This window comes from Bos javanicus, chromosome 2 (genome assembly GCF_032452875.1).
Source record: "Bos javanicus breed banteng chromosome 2, ARS-OSU_banteng_1.0, whole genome shotgun sequence".
NCBI classification, from domain to species: Eukaryota; Metazoa; Chordata; class Mammalia; order Artiodactyla; family Bovidae; genus Bos; species Bos javanicus.
In genome coordinates this window covers 1,470,288-1,476,151 of record NC_083869.1, presented here as the reverse complement: position 1 = coordinate 1,476,151, position 5,864 = coordinate 1,470,288, and positions in this window count along the sequence as shown.

Here is a 5,864-nt window from a genome sequence, read left to right as displayed (position 1 = left end):
GACCCTACTCCTGCACATGTATCCAACAAGACTATAATTCAAAAAGATATGGGCACCACTTTGTTCATAGCAACACTATTTATAACAGCCAAGACATGGAAGCAAACTAAATGTCCACCGAAAAATTAATACATAAACACAATGGAGTACATATATACAACCATAAAAAAGAATAAAGTGATGGCAATGATAGCAACAGAGAGGAACTTAGAGATTATCATACTAAGCAAAGTAAGTCAGAAAGAGAAAGCAAATACCATATGATTCACTTATATGCGGAACCTAAAATATGACACAAATGAAGTTATTTATGAAACAGATTCACAGACAAAGACAACAGACTTGTGGTTGCCAGGAAGGTGGGCTGGTGGCAGAGTGGATTGGGAGTTTGGGAGTAGCAGCTCCGAAGTGTTATGTATTGAATGGATAAACAACAAGGTCCTATTGTGTTATATAGGGAACAATATTCAATATCTTGCAATAGAACATAATTGAAAAGTATATATATATATGTATGTCCTGGAGAAGGAAATGGCAAACCACTCCAGTATTCTTGCCTGGAGAATCCCATGAACAGAAGAGCCTGGTGGTTTATAGTCCATGGGGTCGTGAAGAGTTGGACACGACTGAAGCAACTTGGCCACTTGGTACTTATATATATATATATATATATATATATATATATAACTTAATCACTTTGCTATACTCCAGAAACTAATGTAACATTGTAAATCAACAACACATCAATTAAAAAATACTTAGTGGTCAATTAAAAAAATAAAAGTTAGTACAAGAATATTGAATACAGTTTCCTGTGCTATACAGTAGGTCACTGTTGGTCACCTATTTTATATGTGGTGGTGTGTATATGTTAAGCCCAAGCTCCTAATTTAAACTCATTCCCCATATCCACTATCCCCTTTGGTAACCATAATTTGGTTTCCATATCTGAGAGTCTATTTCAGTTTTGTAAATAAGTTCATGTGTATCACTATTTTCAATTACAAATGTAAGTGATATATGGTATTTGTCTTTCTACATCTGACTTATTTCGTTCAATATGATAATCTATGTCCATTCATACAGCTGCAAATGGCATTATTTCATTCTTTTTATGGGTGGTAATATTCCATTACATATTATGTCTTCTTTATCCACTCGGCTGTTAATGGACATTCAGGTTGCTTCCATGTCTTAGCTATTGTAAATAGTCTTGCAAGGAACACTGAGGTGCATGTATCTTTTCTAATTCAGGTATTCTCTGAATCTGTGTCCAGGATTGGATTACAGGATCATATGTTACCTCTACTGATGATTTTTAAGGAGCCTCCATAGTACACACTTGCTGCGGTGGTTGTTCTTGCGTCACTCAGACATGTCCGACTGTTCGAAACTCAGACTCTTTGCAGTCTAACTTCTACAAAGGACTGCAGTGGCCAGGCTTTCCTGTCCTTCACTGTGTCCTGGAGTTTTCCTCTAACTCATGTGTGTTGCGTGATGCCATCAAACTGTCTCATCCTCTGTAGTCCTCTTCTCCTCCTGCCCTCAATCTTTCCCAATATCTGGTTCTTTTCCAATGAGTCAGCTTTTCGCATCAGGTGACAAAAGTATTGGAGCTTCAGCACCAGTTCTTCCAATGAATATTCAGAGTTGATTTCCATTAGCATTGACTGGTTTGATCCTCCTTGCTGTCCAAGAGACTCTGAGAGTCTTCACCAGCATCACAGTTCGAAAGCATCAATTCTTCAGCGCTGAGCCTTCTTTTTTTTTTTTAATTTAAATTTATTTATTTTAATTGGAGGCTAATTACTTTACAATATTGTATTGGTTCTGCCACACATCAACTTGAATCCGCCATGGGTGTACACATGTTCCCCATCCTGAACACTCCTCTCACCTCCCTCCCCGTACCATCCCTCCAGGTCATCCCAGTGCACCAGGCCCAAGCATCCTATATCGAACCTGGACTGGCGATTCATTTCTTATATGATATTATACATGTTTCAATACCATTCCCCCAAATCATCCCACACTCTCCCTCTCCCACAGAGTCCAAGACTGTTTTATACATCTGTGTCTCTTTTGCTGTCTCACATACAGGGTTATCGTTGCCATCTTTCTAAATTCCATATATATGTGTTAGTATACTGTACTGGTGTTTTTCTTTCTGGCTTAATTCATTCCATATAATAGGCTTCTTTATGGTCCAAATCTCATATCCGTATATGACTCCTGGAAAAAACATAGCTTTGACATTAAGAACCTTTTTCAGAAAAGTGATGATGCTGCTTTTAATACACTGTCTAGGTTTGTCATAGCTTTACCTCCAAGGAGCAAGCGTCTTTTAATTTCATGGCTGAGCCACCATCAGCAGTGATTTTGAGCCCAAGAAAATAAAGTCTGTCACTGTTTACAGATGTTCAAGCTGGCTTCAGAAAAGGTGGAGGAACCAGAGATCAAATTGCCAACATCCACTGGATCATCAAAAAAGAGAGTTCCAGAAAAACGTCTATTTCTGCTTTATTGACTATGCCAAAACCTTTGACTGTGTGGATCACAATAAACTGTGGAAAATTCTGAAGGAGATGGGAATACCAGACCACCTGATCTGCCTCTTGAGAAATCTGTATGCAGGTCAGGAAGCAACAGTTAGAACTGGACATGGAACAACAGACTGGTTCCAAATAGGAAAAGGAGTACATCAAGGCTGTAGATTGTCACCCTGCTTATTTAACTTATATGCAGAGTACATCATGAGAAACGCTGGGCTGGAAGAAGCACAAGCTGGAATCAAGATTGCCGGGAGAAATATCAATAACCTCAGATATGCAGATGACACCACCTTTATGGCAGAAAGTGAAGAAGAACTAAAGAGGCTCTTGATGAAAGTGAAAGAGGAGAGTGAAAAAGTTGGCTTAAAGCTCAACATTCAGAAAACTAAGATCATGGCATCTGGTCCCATCACTTCATGGGAAATAGATGGGGAAACAGTGGAAACAGTGTCAGACTTTATTTTTCTGGGCTCCAAAATCACTGCAGATGGTGATTTCAGACATGAAATTAAAAGACGCTTACTCCTTGGAAGGAAAGTTATGACCAACCTAGACAACACATTAAAAAGCAGAGACATTACTTTGCCAACAAAGGTCTATCTAGTCAAGGCTTTGGTTTTTCCAGTGGTCATGTATGAATGTGAGAGTTGGACTATAAGGAAAGCTGATCACTGAAGAATTGATGCTTTTGAACTGTGGTGTTGCAGAAGACTCTTGAGAGTCCCTTGGACTGCAAGGAGATCCAACCAGTCCATCCTAAAAGAGATCAGTCCTGGATGTTCATTGGAAGGACTGATGTTGAAGCTGAAACTCCAATACTTTGGCCACCTGATGCAAAGAGCTGACTTGTTTTAAAAGACCCTGATGCTGGGGAAGATTGAGGGCAAGAGGAGAAGGGAACGACAGAGGATTAGATGGTTGGATGGCATCACTGACCCAATGGACATGGGTAGGGTGGACTCTGGGAGCTGGTGATAGACAGGGAGGCCTGGCGTGTTGCAGTTCTTGGAGTTGCAAAGAGTTGGACACGACTGAGTGACTGAACTGAACTGAACTGATTTGCCATGAAGTGATGGGACCAGATGCCATGAGATTCATTTTTTTAATGTTGAGTTTTAAGCCAGGTTTTTCACTCTTCTCTTTCACCTTCATCAAGAGGCTCTTTTGTTCCTCTTCACTATCTGCCATTAGGGTGGTTTCAACTGCATATCTGAGGTTATGGATAAATCTTCCAGCAATCTTGATTCCACTTTCAGCTTCATCCAGCCTGGTCTTTCTCATGATGTACTCTGCATATAAGTTTAATAAGCAGGGAGACCACTTGCAGCCTTGATGTACACCTATCCCGATTTTGAACCAGTCAGTTGTTCCATGTCTGGTTCTAACTATTGCTTCTTGACCTACATATAGGTTTATCAGGAGACAGGTAAGGTGGTCTGGTTTCCATCTCTTTAAGAATTTTCCACAGTTTTTTATGATCCACACAGTCAAAGGTTTTAACACAGTCAACGAGGCAGAAGTAGGTATTTATCTGGAATTCTTTTGCTTTTTCTATGATCCAATGGATGATGACAATTTGACTGCCAGTCCTCTCCTTTTCTAAATCCAGTTTGAATGTCCAGAGTTCTCAGTTCACAGACTTTTAAAGTTCTGTTTGAATGATTTTGAGCATTACCTTGCTAGCATGTGAAATGAGTGCAATTATGTGGTAGTATTAATATTTTTTGACAATACTCTTCTTTGGGATTGGAATGAAAACTGATCTTTTCCAGTCCTGTGGCCACTACTGAGTTTTCCAATTTTTTTGGCATATTTTGCAGCACTTTAATAGCATCATCTTTTAGGATTTTAAATAGCTCATCTTGAATTCCATCATCTCCACTAGGTTTGTTCATGGTAATGCTTCCTAAGGCCCACTTGACTTCACACTCCAGAACGTCTGATTCTAGGTGGGTGATCACACCATCATGGTTATCCTGATCATTAAGCCCTTTTCTGTATAGTTCTTCTGGGTATTCTTGCCACCTTTTCTTAACATCTTCTGCTTCTGTTAGGTCCATAATATTTCTCTCCTTTCTTGTGCCCATCTTTGCATGAAATGTTCCCTTGGTGTCTTTAATTTTCTTTAAAAGATCTCTAGTCTTTCTCATTCTATTGTTTTCTTCTATTTCTTTGCATTGTTCACTTAAGAATGGTTTCTTATCTCTCCTTGCTATTCTTTGGAATTCTGCATTCAGATGGGTATATTTTTCCTTTTCTTCTTTGCCTATCAATTCTCTTCATTACTCAGCTATTTTTAAGGCCTCCTCAGGCAACCATTTTGCATTTTTGCATTGCTTTTTCTTAGAGATTGTTTTGATCACTGCCTCCTATACAATGTTATGAACCTCCATCCATAGTTCTCCAGGCACTCTATCTGATCTAATCCCTTGAATTTATTTGTCATTTCCACTGTATAATCATAAAGGATTTGATTCAGGTCATACCTGAATGGCCTAGTGGTATTGCTGCAGTTCAGCTCAATCACTCAGTCACGTCCAACTCTTTGTGATCCCATGGACTGCAGCACGCCAGGCCTCCCTATCCATCACCAACTTCCCGAGCTTACTCAAACTCACATCCATTGAGTTGGTGATGCCATCCAACCATCTCATCCCCTATCATCCCCTTCTCCTCGTGCCTTCAATCTTTCCCAGCATCAGGGTCTTTTCCAATGAGTCAGCTCTTCACATCAGGTGGCCAAAGTATTGGAGTTTCAGCTTCAACATCAGTCCTTCCAATGAATATTCACGACTGATTTCCTTTAGGATGGACTGGTTGGATCTCCTTGCAGTTCAAGGGACCCTCAAGAGTGTTCTCCAACACCACAGTTCAAAAGCATCAATTCTTCGGTGCTCAGCTTTCTTAGAAGAAATGGAATAGTCCTCACAGTCAGTAAAGGAGTCTGAAATGCAGTACTTGGGTACAATCTCAAAAACGACAGAATGATCTTAGTTCATTTCCAAGGCAAACCATTCAACATCAGAGAATTCAAGTCTATGCCTCAACCACTAATCTTGAAGAAGCTGAGGTTGATCGGTTCTATGAAGCACTACAAGACCTTCTAGAACTAACACCAAAAACAAAGATATCCTTTAATCATAGTGGACTGGAGTGCAAAAGTAGGAAGTTTAGAAATACCTAGAATAACAGGTAAATTTGGCCCTGGAGCACAAAATGCAGCAGGGCAAAGGCTAACAGAGTTTTGCCAAGAGAACACACTGGTCAGAGGAAACACCCTCTTCCAACAACAACACAAGAGATGACTATACA